Source organism: Heteronotia binoei, chromosome 8, assembly GCF_032191835.1.
Source record: "Heteronotia binoei isolate CCM8104 ecotype False Entrance Well chromosome 8, APGP_CSIRO_Hbin_v1, whole genome shotgun sequence".
Lineage (NCBI taxonomy): Eukaryota > Metazoa > Chordata > Lepidosauria > Squamata > Gekkonidae > Heteronotia > Heteronotia binoei.
This window is the reverse complement of record NC_083230.1, coordinates 73,913,241-73,932,681: the sequence shown is the minus strand read 5'-3', so window position 1 is coordinate 73,932,681 and position 19,441 is coordinate 73,913,241. Positions and strand designations below refer to the sequence as shown.

The 19,441-nt window shown below is 42.7% G+C and overlaps 1 protein-coding gene across 1 annotated transcript in view; it reads left to right on the top strand.

Moving 5' to 3' along the window:
• ANKS1B (ankyrin repeat and sterile alpha motif domain containing 1B) overlaps positions 1 to 19,441 on the top strand; it is an 831,045-nt gene that overhangs the window by 205,646 nt on the left and 605,958 nt on the right. The gene's annotated exons all lie outside the window — the stretch shown is intronic.

Here is a 19,441-nt window from a genome sequence, read left to right as displayed (position 1 = left end):
TACTTGTAGATGACGAGTCCCTACATGCGCATCAGCTGCAGCTTCTGCCACCAATTGTGAAAACACATGAAATTAAAAGGAAAAAAAAATTAAGAGACTTTTGAAATGGGACTTAGATGTCCATGTGTGGCTTCAGTTTCTATCTATGATCCTAGCTTGAGTCCAGTGGCACCTTTAAGACCAACAATGTTTTATTCAAGGTATAAGATTTCATGTGCATGCACACTTCTTCAGATACAGTGAAACAAAACTGGAGATATGGGGATGTTCAGACCTCTTCCCATCTATGTCCCATCCCAAGAAATACTGGTTGTGGGGTCAAGGATATTTACCCTTCTTTGATACTGGTGTTGTGCAATGCCAGGTCTATTAGACCTCAGTTCTACAAGGTTTCCTTGTGGAATGGCTTGTGTGACTTGAGACCTGGGTGAGGGAGGGCAAAACAGTTGCCTTGGGCCAACTTATCCTACCTGGATTCCTGGTCCTCCACCAGTCTCAGACTAATGGGCGGGGTTGTGTGTGGCATTGCTTAGGGGGTGTGTGGCATTGCTTATCCAGGAGTCTTTCTTTTTCAGGGTGCTCCCTGCACCAAAAAGTGCCGGCATTAAATGTGTTAGCTTGGCCTGAGATGCGGAGGAGAGTTTCTTAGATGCTTAGTCTGTTGGATGCTGTATCAGGGTGGGCCTTAGAGTACCTCAGGCTTTTGGTACTGGGGATCTTCAGTGTCCATGTTGATGATGTGATGTCCTGTCAGGCCAGAGACCTAGTTTCATCCATGGAAGCACTGTGGCTCTCCCAATTTATATTGGCCCCCACACATCAAGCAGGCCACATGGTGGATTTAATTTTTGTGGTGGGGATAAATGCTGAGTCAGTATCATGGAGTACGTACAAATAAACAAACACTGTGATACACACACATTTAGTAAAAATTTTAAGTTATATAAATCTTTTGTACACATTATAAAGAAGTACAACATTACAATATTACAAAGAAACGTCAATTCAATGAACACCTGGATATAAGCTCATTTCATCATAAGTCTTCCTCAGGAGTATTCTTATTTTCTTCAAAGTTATCAGCCTCTTTTTACAATTCAGTGTTGATACTACGAGCAAACCAGGCCTTAACTTCTTCTCTAAACAGATGCAAAAGCCTTCTGACTTTGGCTGGCAAAATGCTCTCTGCAACCTCTTTATTGTCTTCAAAATTTATCATCCTCTCAATACCACTTTTTACATTTATATTAGGAGCAAGCCAGTCCTGAATCTCTTCTCTAATCCAGTCCTGAATCTCTTCACTAATCAGATGCAAACACCTTCTGAATTTTGCTGGCAAAATGTTCTCTACATATTATTTATATTAGGAGCAAGCCATTCCTGAACCTTTTCTCTAACCAGAGGCAAAAGCCCTCTGAATTTTGATGCAAAATGCTCTGAATATTACTTAAGTGTTTCATTTAGGAGCAAGCCAGTCCCGAACCTCTTCTCTAACCAGATGGAAAAGCCTTCTGAATTTTGCTGGCAAAATGCTCTTTCAGTGTTATTGTATAGTGGGTTCTATGCATGGAGGAATTGCAGGATGAGTGATAACAAGCTCTTTAATAGAAGTAGCATAGTATAAGGCTACATTACAAGACTGGGGTCGGGGCCAATGGGGCCAAACTTATATACATCTCTGGGTTCCCGTGCAAGCATGTTATTGGGTCATTGAAATCGGTGGGAGCTTGTAATTGGATCAGGGCTGCAGAGATTTGGATCCTGCAGCCCTTTGTTCACAAGTCCCCAAGCTCAGTCCATATGGCTCCAATGAGCCAGGCAGGAACACCCAAAGTCTTCCCTTGAGTCCACATACATAACAAGTGTCATAGTCAGATCACCTTGCCCTGAGTGCCCAGCTAAACATACCGAACTCTCCTTGTTTAGGCAGCGAGCGAATTTATTCTCACCGGAGGAGCCAAATGGACCCTAGGTGGCTTCAGGAGACTCTGTGGGATCCAATGCCCCCTGGCGCCTTGTTAGATGTGCTGGTGGAGATGTCATTGAGAGATTGCTCCCTGGCTCCCTCTCCACCCTCATGCCAACCTAGCTTCATGGTAAATCATAAATAAACATAAAGAGTATATGCCAGAGCTATAGGGGATGGAATGGGAGTTGAGACAGCTAGAGCGAAGGTGGTGGCATACTCATGATGAAGCAATAAGAGCATATTATAGGACATATGAAAGCCTATGAGGTGACAGTGAAGACTGTGAAGAAAACTTTTTACAGAGCCTCCACTGCATCTGCAAACTTGCACCCAGCCAAATTGCTTAGAACTATTGAATTGTTAACTAATTTGCCACAGAGCAAACAAAATAGGAAATTGGCTATTGGCTGCGAGGCATTTGTGAGTCATTTCTCAGATAAAGTCATGTTGCTTCACCAGTTACAGTTGAAACAGTAAAAGAACTGGAAGCCCCTTGTCTGTCTTCTGGTCGCTACTTGAACCACTTCAGCTGACTCTCCCTGGAGGATGTTGACAGGTTCCTGGCAGCTGTAAGGCCTACCACTTGTCTCCTAGACCCATGCCCACCTTGGCTGGTCAAGGCATGCAAGGACGGTGAATGGGTCACCTTGGAAAAGATTATCAGCTTATCCCTCACATCAGGGACCTTTCCAGTGGGGCTGAAGGAGGCTGTGGTACGTCTGCTCTTGGACCCTATGGTGCTGACCAACTACCACCTAGTGTCAACCTACTGTTCCTGGGTAAAGTAATTGAGAGATTTCTGGCCAAGCAGCTCCATGTTTTCCTGGATGAGGCATCTGTCCTGGACCCATTCCAGTCTGACTTCCAACCTGGACATGAGGTGGAGACAGCACTGGTCACTTTCATAAATGAGCTTTGAAGACACCTGGATTGGGGTGGGTTGGTGCTGCTGTTATTGTTAAATCTGGTGGCTGTGTTCAGCTCAGTCAATTATGATCTTCTGATTCACTATCTTTCTGACATAGGAGTTAAAGGGACTGCCTTGCAATTTTCCTCCTTTCTCTGGGGTCAGGGACAGAGGGTGGTGCTTAGTGAGGTGGTCTCCCAGCAATACCCATTGGATTGTGGAGTACTACAAGGGTTGATTCTCTCACCAATGTTATTTAACATCTATATGTGCCCTCTTGTCCAGTTGGTAAGAAGGTATGGGCTGGGTTGCCATCAATATGTCGATGACACTCAGCTCTATTTGTTGATGGACAGCCGCCCAGACTCTGCCCCAGAACATCTGTACCAGACCTTAGAGGCTGTGACTGGATGGTTGCATAGAAGTAGGCTGAAACTTAATCCATCAAAGACTCAGATCTTGTGTCGACCTGGGACAAGGTTGGTTCAGGAATTAGGCTCCTGATCCTTGGGCGGTATCTCTTGTCCTGACCATGATGGCTGGAAGTTTTGGGGTGATCCTGGATGCCTTGCTTTCTATAGAGGCCCTGGTCACTGCAGTAGCCAGATCTGCCTTTTATCATCTAGGCAGTTGGTCCCCTACCTCTCCGCCCAGGATTTTGTCACAGTGACCCATGCAATGGTCACTTACAGACTGATACGGGCCTGAATGAAGCAAATGCTCTGGTATTTCGGAGACTGAGTGACATTGAGCTCCAAAATGATAAAGCACTGCTCCCCGCAAATTATTCCAGATTAAAATCATGGCTAGATTATACACCTGCCCTTTATCTATCAAATATAACATATGCGAGACATAGATGGACTTTCTCAAGGGCTCGTCTTGACGTTTTCCCATCTGCAGTATTAGCTGGTAGGTTCTCCCATCTACTAATGCAGAAACGATGTTGTCTTTGTTCAGAAAAAGTAGTTGAAATGGTCTTGCATAGCCTTCTCCACTGTGAACTTTATCAAGAGGAAAGATTGCGTCTTATTACCCCCTTTCCCCCCCCCCTAAATTCAAACCCTTGGAGTTCTGTATAAATTTTAAAACTGAGTTACTTCAAAAAATTTTATTGAAAGATATACAGAGTTCAATAATTCAGGCAATGGCAAAATTTTGTTACATTGTAATTTGTAAGAGGAAATATTTGGAAGAGCCTTGATTTCATCGACTGTACTTTTATGAGTTGTTTTCTTGTCTTCTGTTATTGCTGTTCTGGTCTTTGACTGAAATAAATATTGATTGATTGACTTCCAGACTGGATTACTGTGACGCTTTCTGTGCAGGCTTACCCTTGAACCTGAGTTGGAAACTCCAACTAGTGTAGAATGTGGCAGTGTGTCTGTTGACTGCAGTGCCTATGTGAGCATGAATGCAGCCAGTGCTCCACCAGCTGCACTGGCTGCTGACTAAGTACTGGATTTGGTTCAAGGTGTTGGTGTTAATCTTCAAAGCCCTGAGCAGCCTGGGACCAACATATCTAAGAGACCATCTCTCCCCATACACTCCCCAGAGAGCCTTACGTTCTACTGTTCAACATCTACTGGTAATCATGTTGATATATGTGACAGTATCCAGATTACAGCAGACAGCTGAAGTGACAGTAGATCATCTGGCTGGAGGGGGCAACGTGGCAGAGTACCAGGTTGCATCAGCCAAGGTAGAGTCAGCATGACTCAGCACTGGCCTGATTGGTCAGACAGACTTGTGGATTGTATAAATGTACAGAAGTACCTTCATATGTGTTGGGAGTTTGGATGGTGAAGGTGTGCGGAGCGTTTTGTCAGTCTGAGATAGATTCTGTAAATAAATGTACATAGTTTAACAGCTACTGTGTGCTAGACTTAATCTCTTCATCTTCAGTCACTGCACTCACTACGCACAGTGCGAGCATCAACAGGGTTATGGGCCCAGCACGCTTCCGCCGCACCAACAGATTGTAAGTGTAGTTGGAGAAAGACGGCTGAAGTGCTCCAGAGTGGAGAAGGCAGCTACCTCGGCAGAGGGAACTACCAGTAGCTGAGAAAGCAAGGCTGAGCAGGATGGCTACAATGGTGGCTACAGTGCTGATTGAAAAGCTTACTTCTACCAACTATACCGTGTGGGCAGTTCGTGTTGAACATTTCCTGAAGAGAGAGGGGCTGTGGAATGCTGTAGCAGATCCTCCAGAGGAACCCACGCCAGAAGATACCATCCGTGATCAAAAGGCCTTTGCAACCATAATTTTGAGCCTATCTGATGACCAGCTCATCTATGTCAGGGGAAAACAGCTGGCAAAGGAGGCTTGGGACGTGCACAAGGCCGTCTATGTACAGACTACAGCGGGCTCCCTGATAGCGTTAACCAGAAGGCTGTATTGGAAGAGGATCCAGACCGGAGAGACGGTGAGAGAACATCTTAATTCTTTATCTGCTTGTTTTCATGAACTTGAGCAGCATGGCAAAACAATCCCCGAGGAGGATAAAGTATACATAATCCTGAGTTCCCTGCATGAGCTGTTCGACATGCTGTTAATGGCGTTTGAGGGCCAAGATTCAGAGAAGCTAACTATAGCAGCGCGCCTCGCAGTCTCACTGGATCGCTTCTATATGCGGCTTATGGCTACCCCAGCCCCTCTTCCGCCTCAGTTCTTTTGAATTTTACCTCACGACTATGAAACGCGAGGGGTGGGTGTAATATGGATTTCTCAATACTAGTCTCTTCGGGGTTTTTGTTTTGCTTTTGGATGGATATAAACTCAGTTTGTAGGTAGGGGACCACAGCAGCTTTGATAGTTTTCCCAATATACTGGCACCAGAGAACTTTAAAGTAAACCACAGAAATTTATTAACGTACACACACCGTCTTCAACTGGGGAATGGGAAATATATTCATGGGCTATATTGTATCTCAAGCAGTTAACAGTTTCTTCGTAGTTCAGGCTTTATAATATCAATTTCGCTTAGGTCTTTCAGGTTTCACAGATCATACAGCTTTCACTCTCCAACACTATTCTGGGTTGGCCTCTTGGGTGTAATGTGCCAAGTCCCTTAAGTCGACTGGTGTCTCTTCTCCCAACCCTTCAGACTTCTAGACCCACATCTTTCCCTCTACCACCTCTTTAGCTCTTAAGAGAAGTGTCTCTGTATCTGTGACCTCTCAGGTCTTTTACTGTGACTCTCCTTTAGTCACACACAGCCCCTTGGCTGTCTTTATAGAGTGAACAGTGAGCTTTGCTTCTCTCGAAGACTCTCCTCAGCTCCTGTCTCAGCTCCTTCTCAGACCAACTGCTCTCTTCACCCGTCTCCCTCAGACTCTGTCTGTCACTAACTGCCCTCAGCCGTTAGCTGTCAATCACCTCTGAGAGTTCCGAGCACTCTGGCCCCCACCCTCAGATCATCTGACGCAGGCTCTATGCGTGCTTAGTTTTCTTGTTAACCCCTTCATTACTGTCACACTAACCTTGTGCTACATAATGGGGAAGTCATTGGCAGAGGACCAGAGACAACAGGAATGCTGCGAGCAGAAAGCTCATGTCCAGCTGTGCCAGAGGAGGCCAGAGCCAGTAAGTGGAGGAGTTGCTTCCAGCTGGCAGCAGCCACCAGTTAAGAGGGTGCTGCCGGTGAAGAAAAAATGCTTTTTGTGCGGGAGTGATTCACATCTGCGGAGGAGCTGCCCGGAGAGACGAAGAGGCAAGCAGAGGTCGGCACAAAGCCACCAGGCAACTCTGGTGAGGACTAACGTGCGTCTGCAGAACACTCCATGTATTATAGACTCAGGGGCTACTCAGATGTTTTGCAACGAAAAGAGACTGTTGGAGGACACTAAACCAGCAAGCCTTAAAGTCATGAGTTTGGCAGATGGCAGAAAGGCAGAAGTCTTTTGCCAAGGAACTGTCTATTTTCCAGAACTGCGACACAGATTTGTAAATGTGTTGTGTGTGCCTAGCTTGGAGACAAGCCTGTTAAGCGTCTTTGTGCTGACTAAAGCAGGCTTTAATGTATTCTTTAATGGGCATGGGTGTAATATATCTAAGGAATATAAGGTGCTAGCCAGAGGTATGCTAAATGATAATGTATTTGTGCTTGAACAAAAGGGAATTAGAGCACAGGTGGTTTGTAATCGGCAGCCTCACCATAATTGCATCCATAGATTGCACAGGAGGATGGGGCATGCCAGCTACAATACTCTAAATAAGACCCTGGCTATTCTGGGAAAGGAAAAGGTTAAACCATGCAATGCTTATCTAGACTGCAATGTCTGTAAACAAGCAAAATCCAAAGCTTACCCCATAGCAAAAGTGAGTAATAGAGTCTCAGAGAGACCTTTACAATTGATACATGCAGATATAATCAGGCCATTTGCACCAAGTGTGTCTAAAAATAAATTTGCCCTAATCTTGGTAGATGACCTGAGTCGCTTCACTTGGGTCTATGCCATACAGAAAAAGTCTGATGTGTTTCCAACTTTTAAGTATTGGTCTAAACGAGTGCAGAGGCAATTAAACTGTACCATCAGTGCCCTGCATACTGATCAGGGAGGAGAATTTACAGGAAAGGAATTCACCTCCTGGCTCAGAGACCAAGGAATTCATCATAGGTTGGCAAATGTTTCTACCCCAGCTGAGAATGGGATTGTGGAGCGAAGAGGGGGATTTCTTCAAACGATGACCCATGCAATGTTAAAAGATAGTGGGCTCAAGATCTCCTATTGGGGGGAAGCGTTAAAGACAGCGTGTTTTCTAATTAACAGGCTTTGGACAGAAGCAACTGTTTACATACTATACAGAGTTTTGTATGGGAAGAATCCCAACTTAAATTTTCTAAAAATCTTTGGAACAAAAGCCTGGGTAAACATATCACTTAATAAGCGAAGGAAAGGAGGTCCCAGGGCAAGAAAGCTGTTGTTCCTAGGGTATCAGAATGGGATGAAAGCTTACAGGTTCGCTGATGACTGTAATGCAATAAAATTCAGCAGGTCTGCATCATTTTGTGAGGACGTTAGCTGGAGCAAAGTGCATGCCAATGAGCTGCCTGGTGGTGTAGAATTACCAGCACAGCAGGCTGAGGAGGGGCATGTTAAACAAGAAATTTCCTCGAGTGAGGAGGGGAGTGTGAAACAAGAAACTTCTTCCTCAGAGGAGGATGGGCAAAGAGTTGAAAACTCTATCAGTGCAGAGGCTGTAAAGCAAGAAACGCCTGATGCATGTAACAACCTTCAGGCAGAGGTCCGAGTGTCTTCCAGAGTGAATAAAGGGGTGCCTCCAAGGAGATATGGCTATGACACTGACGTAAACTATGTGCACGCTGTAGAACCTCAGTGCTATGAAGATGTGCTAGCCTTAGACAGTCAGGAACGCACAGGCTGGTTACAGGCTATGCAAAAGGAGTTCAACTCTCTGATTGAGAACAACGTGTTTACACCAGCAGAGTTGCCAGCAGGGAAGAATGTAATCGGTTGCAAATGGCTGTACAAACTAAAGCGGTTACCTGATGGGAAACCTCAGAAAAAGGCCAGGCTGGTGGCCAGAGGTTTTACTCAGTTAGAAGGCAAGGATTTCGATGAGTGTTTTGCTCCTACAGTTCGACTGGAAACGTTGAAGGCGGCTCTATGCAAGGCTGATACTAATGATATGACAGTACATTATTTTGATGTAACTACAGCCTACCTCAATGCCACCATTAAGGAGGAGCTCTATTTGCACCAATCCCTGGGTTCCCTAATAAAAATAATAAGCATGTACTCAAGATTAACAGAGCACTGTATGGCTCTGTCAGGATGCTAACAAATGGAACAAATGTTTACGTACAGCACTAGAGGACATAGGCTTTAAACAAAGCGTGGCAGACCCCTGTCTGTTCAGCCACAAAATATATGGGCAGGCATGTTATATACTATTTCATGTAGACGATTTGTGTTTTCTCTGTAAAAATGGTGAGCAGGTGACCTGGTTTACAAAAGAAATGCAATCATTATTTAAAATTAAGTATTTAGGAGAGATAAGACATTATCTGGGAATGGAAATCACCAAGAACACAGAAGGACATTTCCAGTTAAGCCAAAAGGAAAAAATAATGAAGCTGTTAGAGGTCCATGGTATGACAGAAGCTAAAATAGTTGAGAGCCCTATGTCTACAGGGTATACAAAAGAAGAAGGCGATGCCTTACTGGAAAGCAAGCATCTCTATTATATTTGGATGCTTGGATCCCTATTATATCTGGCTTATCAAAGATTTCAGGTTTTCACGGCTTGTAACATCATTAGGGTTTGTAGAATCTTTTGGGCTCAAGTGCCGTGTTCTACTGGAGAACGTTTTTCTTCCAGACGTTTCGTTCTCGGCTGCGGAGAACATCCTCAGTGGTGTTGCAGCCGGAGCAGGTGCTCTGACCTTCTTGGCTGCTATGCATTGAGTGAGGCCAGGGCTGCTGGAGAGCTGCTATTTCTAGGCTGGAGGGGGTGTGGTGAAAGGGCAATAGGTTTGTGGATGTACCCATTGTTTGGTGGGGCTTCCTGGAAGGGTAGTGATAAGGAAACTGGCTGTTGAATGTGACCATTGTTCTGTGTTAATTGCTGGGAGGGTTGGAAGGGGTGTGAAGATAAGGAAGCATATTCCACAGAACAATCAGCACAGTCAACAGCAAAGAGCACTATGGTTAAGTTGGAAACATCATTTGTCTGTTCCTGGCCCAAAAAGATGTCAGGCTGGCCCTGATTAGAGCCAAGGGCTTTTCATCCCTGGCTCCCAAGTTGTGGAATGAACTGCTAGAGGAGATCAGGGCCCTTCGGGACTTGCTACAGTTCCGCAGGACCTGTAAAACTGAGCTTTTCTGGATGGCTTTTGGTTAATATCTAGAGGCCACCGGCAAGAGTTATCTAGCTCCCTACTGATGTTACTGGAAATAAGAACCATCTATATTGATATGTCACATGGCCACTACCACTGCCTATAACCTGTAGAGCTTTAACAGTTGTCTTATGGTAAATTTTATTATTTTAATTGTGTTTAATTGTATTTATTCTATATGATCTTAATATATTATATTGGAAGCTGTCCTAAGCAGTTTGTGGAAGGGGCTAGGTATAAATAAATGGAAATACATAATAAAAACCACTTAATGATTAGATGCTGCTGAATGTTCATATGGAAACAGCAAGCTATGTGTCCAGTACTGGTCATTTAACTATAGTGCAAACACAAGATGAAATATACATTCCTCCTATAGAAGTAGGTTACTTCAGTGACCTGACTATGACCTTGAATGATATGTGACTATTCTCTGATAATCAAGAAAATTTTATCAAGTTTGTTGTTTGCTCCTTATTACCAAGTGGCATGATCTAGCCCTGTATTATAAAGTGCCATTATGCATGTGCAAAGTATACAGCTGGAGATTAATTTTTGACAGAAACAAGGCATTCCAATCAGGAAGTTGCTGTGTATATTTTTAAAATCAAGGTAAGTTCACCTGACAATTGTGTTTATGTTGAAGTTCTTAGCATGACTGAATAATATTGCCATAAATAACAAATAACAAGCTTCATAGCAGTAGTGAAGCCCTCAATAATGCCAGTTTCTTACAGCTAATATTTTAACTGAATATTACTCTTTAATTGGGGGGGAGGGGTGGGCTCCCTCTTGGGTATCCTGCCCCCCCAGGGAAAGTGTATGCGCAATACATAGCCTCTCCTTTCCCGGTGTAGTGAACGCCGCGTGGTCACTGTCCAGCTATGCCTGGCAGATGGTCACTGCAATGGCCTCTCCTGCATTACTGCATCCGTGGCAACACCTTCCCGCTGGTCCCCCCCCGTTTCTCACAGAGTTTGCCACGTCATGGTGCGACCAAATGTCTGGCGGTATAACCGGATGGGCAGGTTGGGCTCACCAACCTCACCAGCCAAGAGAAGGAAAACTCTAACATCAAACACGGGCAGATAGAGCTCGTTAATGTAACACCTACCACCTGGAGGACTCGCTGCCGGCGTCCCGGCTTACTGGGCCATGGCAGATGACCCCAAGGGGAAAGGGTGGAGCCAGTACTGCGCACACTGTGCTTCACCTAAAAATTCCTCTGCGCAGGCCTGAAGGGCATATCCACATCCACAACCCACAACACACCAAGTCCTGCAGCGATGGGCAAGGGGCAAAACGGCAGGTGGAAGATGCCACTGGAAGCCGCAGTCCCGATCCTGCATGTAGGCGGTTCAGGGTATTGGTCACCTGATGCTGACCCGGAGACGAAAGTATTTTTCAGCAGCACCCTGAATGACCAAGCAGCCTTATCTAGGGACAGCACTGCTTGCTCCACACGGAGAGGGGCCTAGAAAAGGTGGCCTAAACAAAGCTCGTCTCCTCCACCCCAGGTGGCTAGCCGCGGTCAACAGGCATCCTTATTTGCGGTCAAAAAATAACAACAAAGAAAAGGCATGCACCTGCCTCACAAAGTGTGCAAAGACTAAAGCTTGTGTGTTGGAACATCAGAACCATGCTTGACACAGTAGACAGTGGTCGCCCTGAATGACGCTCTGCTCTAGTTGCCCACGAACTTCTCAGGTTGAATATTGACATAGCAGCTCTCAGTGAGGTTCGTTTCCCTGAGGAAGGTAGTCTTCAAGAACATGGTGCTGGCTATACCCTCTACTGGTCGGGTAAGTCAAAGGCTGAGAGCCGCCTTTCTGGCGTTGGCTTCATGGTCAGGAACTCCATTGCCTCCAAACTCAAAAACCTGCCAACAGGTCACTCAGATCGCATCATGTCCATACGCCTCCCACTTCAAAACAAGCAGCATGCAACACTCTTCAGTGTGTATGCCCCAACCCTTCAAGCAGATCCTGCAGAAAAGAACAAGTTCTATGCTGATCTACGCAACCTCGTACGGAAGACCCCTACAGAGGACAAGGTGATCATCCTTGGCGACTTCAATGCCAGAGTAGGTAAAGACTCGGAAGCCTGGAAAGGAGTACTTGGCAAACACGGCATTGGCAACTGCAATGATAATGGGCGCCTCCTGCTAGAATTCTGCACGGAGCACCAGCTCACCATCACCAACACTATCTTTCAGCAGAAGAACAGCCTGAAGACAACCTGGATGCACCCACGGTCCAAGCACTGGCACCTTATCGACTACATTCTGGTGCACCAGAGAGACCTTCGAGATGTCTTACACACCCGAGTAATGCCCAGTGCGGAATGTCATACGGATCATCGTCTTGTATGCTGCAATCTCCGTCTTCACTTTAAACCCACACCCAGGAGAGGAGGTATCCCTCGGAGGAAGCTTCAGGTTGGCAGCCTTCAGTCAGCCGAAGTTAAAGCTGCCTTCCAGGCAAAACTCCAGTCAAGAATTGAGGACCCCAGTTGCCCCACAGACCCTTCTCCAGAAGCACTCTGGGAACACCTAAAAACTACCATCCTGTTGATCTCTGAAGAAGTCCTCGGGTTCTCCACAAGGAAGAACAAGGACTGGTTTGATGAGAACAATCAAGAGATCCAAGAATTACTAGCGAAAAAGAGATCTGCCTACCAAGCACATCTTGCTCAGCCCTCCTGTCCCGGGAAAAAAGCAATCTTTCGTGCTGCATGTAGCAACCTCCAGCACAAGCTTCGAGACATTCAGAATGAGTGGTGGACCAAGCTTGCAGAGAGAACCCAGCTGTGTGCAGACACTGGTGATTTAAGAGGGTTCTACGAAGCCTATCATATCAGGCTCAGAGTCCCTTACACCTGCATTGCTGTTATGCTGAAATGGCTGTGAGCCATTTCTCTAGTCATTTTGACTCCCCCTTGCTTGGAAGCTAAGCTTGTAAAAGCCTCATATAACAGTCTTGGAATCTGGGATTTACTAGCAATTCTGAAATTTTTTTGTCCAATACAACTGAACTGAAAAATACCAGTGTTTTAAAAAAAATTGCACTCCCCTAGTGGTGGCTCTGCAAGTGGTGCAATCCATCACCTTAATTCTGCATATCTGATGCAGAGATGGGATGGGACAATTTTTTTGCTAAATGAGGCCCTTGCCCAACTTCCTTAGATTACAAAATGCCTCCCTAAACCTCTCCCGTGAGCAAGAATTTTAAATGTCAATAATATAGAGACAGGAGATTTCGACCAAAATGGCGGAGCGGAGCGGCAGGATTTCGGGCTAGCTCTGAAACCTGCCGACTTTTAGCCTTCAGGGGGGCCTCTCCGAAGGTCCGTACTCACCCCGTCGGAGGGTGATAGTACAAAGAAGGGGCGAGGGGAAGGAAGAACCAGGCTGGCTCTCCGTGTGTTCCCCATACCTTATTTCCCGAAGGCAGCAAGTGTCGCTAGACGTTTTAGCTCCAGCCACTGGTCACGGAGGTTGTGCGTGGAGGTCGGATGGAAGAGGCATGAATTTTTCTTTTTCTTCTTTTCCTCTATAAAGGCTTTTTTTCTGGACTTGATTGAAAGTGGGGGCCATGCTATTTGGCGGGTGCTTCTTGTCTGATTGTGTTGGGAAAGACTTCAGAACGGAGTGAGAGCTGGGCGGAGGCGGCGTGGGAGAGCTGCCGTGGAGCAACGCGACAAGGCAACGTGCAGGAGAACTCTTCGGTTTTTTTTTTTCTTTTCTTTTTTTCCTTTCTTTCCCTTCGTTTCTTGCCTTTGGCTTTTATGCTTATTTGGAGTCGGCGGTGAAGGAGCGGCTTGGACTTATGCTGGTTTGTTTGTTTTGGCTGATTATCTGGGGCGTTGGCTGGAATGCGGAAGTAACAGAGAAGAGGCGACGGTGGCTCGGAGAGCTCACTTTGAAGCGAGAAGAGCAGAGAGAATAGGACAGTGATTTGTTGAGCCGGTGAAGGAACTTTAAGGAACTTTAAGGAATAAATCTGCCAAGTGGACTATCGGTTTATAGAACAAGAAAAAGGACTTTACCAAAAATAAGTTGTTTTTTTTTTTTTTTTTTTTTTTTTTATAAGTAGGCTGTGTGACGTTATGTGAAGTTATTTTGGTTGGTTGGACATTACGCTGCTGGTTGGACATTACTTACTTGATAAAATTAGTGGGAAGTACAAGATATAAGAAAGCTCTAGTGAGCTGTGGCAGTGGGGTTTAGTCCACCCTGCTTGTTGTACTGAATGTTGGTTGTGTTATAAGTTTATAAGTTAAGACTGTGAATTCTTAAATGTACTATTGCACTATTGAGTACGATTAGCGCGTTTAGTATTGTGGGAGGTATTAATTGGAAAAAAAAAAAAATAAGTGTTAAAAGAATTTATTTTGACTAGCGCTGATAAAGTGTGATTATAGATTGATAGGATGTCTCAACAAGGGAAATTTAAAGCCTCTCCAGGGCAACCTAAAACGGTTGGGGCTGCAATTGCACAAGACTCAATTAAAGAGCTACAGCAGAGTTTTGCCGAGGCACTTAATCAAGTACAAGTTTCACTGTCTCAACAGATACAAGCGCTGGGAGAAAAATTTGATGGCCTAGACTATAAAGTTACGGATACCAAAAAAGATGTAGCAGAAGTGGTTAAGATAACTAAATCAATAGAACATAAAATGAAACAGACTGAAATTAAAATGGGAGATCTGGAACAGAAACAGAATGAATTAAATAATAAAATAGCCCAGATGGAGATGAGACAGGCTGAATATGTGCTCAGATTTTTAAATGTGCCTGAAGAAAAAAGTGAGTGTCTACTAGAAATGATGGCGGATGCATTAACAAGTAGTGTAGGTACAGAGAAGGAAGAAGTGGGAAAGGAGATTGATAGTATTTATAGGGTCAACACATTATATGCCAAAAAGAATGATCTCCCGCGTGAAATACATGTGCGATTTGTCCGAAGAGTGATCAAAGAAAAGGTTTGGAAGGAACTTAGGGATCGTCAACTAACGATAAAAGGAGTTAAAATCAAAATTATGAAAGAAGTGCCATGGGCAATAAGGACTCGAAGAAAAGAATATTCAAAACTAGCTGAATTTTTGCAGGAGAAAGGTATAATTTATAGATGGCTAATCCCTGAAGGACTAGCCTTCACATACACCAACTCCAGATTTAGAATAGACTCACTTTCGGAGATGGAAGAATTCATTAATAAATATGCAAAGAATATCCAGGGAAAGGGCTGGTCAAAAAATCATAGAGAACCACAAGAGGGAACCCCACAGTTTGAATTTGATCAGTACTCAAAAGAGCGGGAAGAGGGAGAAGTGGGCCAAGAAGAAGAAGGCTATTATAGAGAAACTAGGCTGCAGAAAAAGAAAAAATCTCAGTGGAGGGAGTGAAGATCAAATTTTAAAAATTTAATAAAAATAAATTAAAGGCTAGAATTAACTGAACATAATGAAAATAATCTCAGTTAATATAAACGGCTTAAATCTGCCCCAAAAAAGGAAACGTGTCTTTCATCAACTCAAAAAACGCATATAAAAAAGAAGGATGAGCATTTATTATTGAATAAGGGCTTAGGGAAGGCTATTTGTACATCTGAGGAGGGTAAAAAAAAGAGAGGATTGGTAACCTATATTTCAGGTGATATACAAGCGGAATTAATTTTTGAAGGGAAGGATGCCCGTTTTCAGGGCATTGAGATTGTTAGTCATGATGATAAATTTCTTCTAATAAATGTTTACGCACCCAATGAGTCACAAGGTACCTTCTATAGAGATTTATGTCATAAGGTGAGAAATTGTGAATATGAAAAGATAGCTATTATTGGAGATTTTAACGCTGTGAAAGATCCACAGCTGGACAGAAGTGTTCTGAACAAGGATAGGGGGAAAACTAAAAGGAAAGGAAGTAGTGTCCTCCCTCAAAATTTTATTAATTTGGCCGAAGACTATGGCTTGACCGATATTTGGCGTATATTAAACCCAAACAGGCGGGATTACACATACTTTTCAAATAGGCACAATTCCTGGTCAAGGATTGACATGATGTGGCTTTCAGCGGGTATGCTCAAAACATTACAAGAGGTAGAAATCCTTCCCTCAACGATTGCAGATCATTGTCCCTTAATGTGTGAAATGAGAAGTAAGGAGAGGAGATCTGGTTGGCGAATGTACCATAATTTAACTAATAATAAGAGGTTTGTGGAATTTATACAGAAAGAAATGGCGTTCTTCTTTCAAGTAAATGCACAGGCTGAGGTGTCTCAAACGACGTTGTGGGAAACAAGTAAGGCTTACTTTAGAGGATTGGTTATTAATTTTCTGGCAAATAAGAGAAGGGAAGATGCAAGATTAAGAACCGAGCTGACTGATCTAATTAAAAACAAAGAAACCCAATTTAAGCAAAATCCCCTACAAAGGGGAATTAAAGAGGAAATTAAGAACCTAAAACATAAACTACATTTAGTGATGTTGGAGGAAATGGAAAAGAAAATAGCATATTCTAAGCAACAGTATTTTGACAACGCTAACAAGCCAGGAAAATGGTTAGCCCATAGAATAAGGATAGAAAGGGAAAAAAGAATAATTAAAGTGTTAAAGGATAAAGAAGGAAGACCTAAAGTCGGTTTGGAAGACATAAAGATGATAATAAAAGAATTTTATTCAGCGTTATATAAAAAGGCGGATATTTGTAGGGAAGAACAAGAAGCTTACTTGAATAAAAAGCCATTGATGGAAATACCGGAAGATAAAATAAAAACTTTAAATGAGCCAATTACTATGTTTGAATTAGAGGAAGCCTGGTCTAAGTTAAAGAAGAATAAAGCGGCTGGCCCGGATGGTATTCCGGCAGAATATTATATTACTTTTAAAGACCTGATAATTAATCAATTCAAAAGTCTAATACAGGAGGTCTGGTGTTCGGCAAAAATACCGGACTCCTGGAGATGCAGTAATGTGACACTCATACCAAAAGAGAAAGGACAATTGGATGACATTAAATACTACCGTCCAATATCTTTGTTGAATGTAGATTATAAACTTTATTCTTTAATTTTGGCTAACAGGCTTAAAAAGATCTTACACACCACAATCCACCCAGACCAAACGGGATTTTTGCCATCCAGATACTTACGTAATAATATTCGTATTCTTGCTAACATTATGGAATATTTGGATTTATGTAGGGATAAGCAGGCTGCTTTTATTTTCATTGATGCTGAAAAGGCGTTCGACAATCTTGACTGGAATTTTTTATTTGAAACCTTTAAGAAACTTAAGTGTGGAGGAGATTTTTTTAGAAATATTCAAGCGATCTATGACAAACAATTGGCTAGGATTGTGGTGAACGGAGAGCTAACAGATGAAATAACACTCGAGAAGGGTACAAGACAGGGTTGCCCGTTATCCCCTCTGCTATTTATTTTCTCTTTGGAAGTCCTGAGTAATTCGATTCGGATGAATGATAAAATTAAAGGCATTAAAGTTAAAGGAGAGGCGTACAAGATTTTGACGTACGCAGATGATATGGTTCTGATTTTGCAGGACCCTCTTGATTCAGCTGAGGAAGCCTTAACAGAATTAATTAAATATGGTGAGGTGGCAGGCTTAAAAGTTAATAAACAGAAGTCAAAAATTTTAACGAAAAACATGCCTGGGTCAGCATCTTTGGAATTAGAAAGGAAGATGGGCTGCAAATTAGAACATAAAATAAAATATTTAGGTGTACACCTCACAAATAGATGTAGTACCATCTATGACAATAATTTTATACCGTTGTTAAAAGAAACGGAAATACTGCTTAAAAAGTGGAATAATTTAGGACTATCATTTATGGGGAGGGCAGCACTGATTAAGATGTGTATTTTACCAAAGATTCTATTTCTGTTACAAACGGTGTGTTTCGCTGTTAAGAAGCCGTTTTTTGCTAAAATGAATAAACAGTTCAGATCTTTCATATGGCAGGGTAAGAAACCCAGAATTAAGTGGAAAATTCTGTTGGATAACAAGCAAAACGGAGGTTTAGCCCTCCCGGACCTGGAAATATATCACCTAGCCTGCACGATTTTATGGCTTAAAGATTGGGTTCTTTTAGAGAACAGGCGGATATTAGCAATAGAAGGCTTCAATCTCCAGGCCGGTTGGCACGCTAACCTTTGGTATGTGGGGAAGCCACAGACTTATTTTAAAAACCACTTGATTAGAAAGTCCCTTTTGGAAGGCTGGATGAAAATCAAAAATAAGATTTATAGGGGGAAGACCCCTAGATGGTTATCACCGGAGGAAGCAGTAGTTCAGCCTAGCTTATGGAAAGTCACAAAACCAATTAGATATACTGATCTTTTGGATGATATGGATAAATTAAAAAATAACGAGGAGTTGGCCAACCAGGGAGTGAAAATTGACTGGTGGTTAATGATGCAGATTACCGCGAAATTTAACAGAGATAAAATTTCAGGATTTACTAGACCGAATTATGATTTTGATAAACTGCTACTATCAGGCTCATATAGATTAATTAAAAGGGTATACAATTATGTTTTACATATGGAACTAGAAGAGGAAGCAGTCAAGACCACAATGATAAAGTGGGCGCAGAATCTGGAGAAAAACATCATGTTAGACCAATGGGACATTTTATGGAAAAACAATTACAAAATAATCAAACCGGTCAGCTATAGAGAGAATTTCTTTAAAATGTTTCATAGGTGGTACTTTACTCCGTCCCGGTTGAGTAAAATGAAGACGGAAATGTCACCAAAATGTTGGAAATGTGAAGCTAAAATAGGTACTTTCTTCCACTGTTGGTGGACATGTGAACTAGCAAAAAAATATTGGGTTATGGTTTATAATTTATTAAAAGAGATCTTAAAGGAAAACATACAGCTAAAAGCTGAGATAATGCTTTTATCTTTAGTCCGGGATAATGTACCAAAAGAAGACGAATATATCACAGTTTACATTCTAACGGCCGCCAGAATCCTCTATGCCAAGGTCTGGAGACAAAAAATTATTCCCCAAAGGGATGAATTAATACAAAAAATTTTGAATATTGCGGAGATGGATATTCTCTCTAACATGATCAGAGGTTTATCAAAAAAAGAGGCAATTGACAAATGGAAAAAATTTCATGATTGGCTTGATTTATTAAAATGAATGAGGAAAGAGTGTAATAAGAAGATTGAAATGTTGAAATGGTTGCTAAGATAATGTATGTTGGAATTATCTATGTCTGTATACGCCACAAGCAACTTCAATTCGTGTAATGTATTTAGATAAAGTATTTTGTGCTCTAAATAAAATCTTAAAAAAAAAAAAAATAAAAAAAAAAAATAATATAGAGACACTTTCTCCCATCTGTTTGACATGTAGTGGGAATGATCCCAGAGTATTTGACTGAGGGATTACCACCAGAATTGTGTTTCCACTAAAACCAATGGCAACACAATGGCAACCAGACTAACTAAAATGGATACTAATGGTAACTAATAATAATATGAAATAAAATCAATGTTTTAAAAAAGAAAATTAACTAAAAATGGTGCAAATAATTATGCATCTCCCTAATTTCCATCACAAAAGTTTAGATAAGGGGAGGGATGGTGGCTCAGTGGTAGATCATCTGCTTGGGAAGCAGAAGGTCCCAAGTTCAATCCCTGGCATCTCCAACTAAAAAAGGGTCCAGGA